The sequence below is a fragment of the Apus apus genome, unplaced genomic scaffold (assembly GCF_020740795.1).
Source record: "Apus apus isolate bApuApu2 unplaced genomic scaffold, bApuApu2.pri.cur manual_scaffold_30_ctg1, whole genome shotgun sequence".
Lineage (NCBI taxonomy): Eukaryota > Metazoa > Chordata > Aves > Apodiformes > Apodidae > Apus > Apus apus.
The window spans coordinates 166,449-166,678 of record NW_026248848.1 but is presented as its reverse complement, the minus strand read 5'-3'; positions in this window follow the sequence as shown (position 1 = coordinate 166,678).

The following is a 230-nucleotide window of genomic DNA, read 5'->3' as shown; positions in this document are numbered from 1 at the left end:
GCCACACACACGTTTGCAAAAAGCAGCAGGCACTGTCCAGTGCAGAACAACTTTGCACCCTGGAAAACAGCCAGCTCTGAGGTGCCTGATTATTTTCCCATTTGCCTTTATATACTGCAACTCTGAAATATTGATACAGATTTCTTCACTCTCTGGTGCTTTAATTTCTGAAGATGCCAAATAACTTGGCAGATACTCATGAAGGGCACAGCAAACCCCTGCTGCAAGGG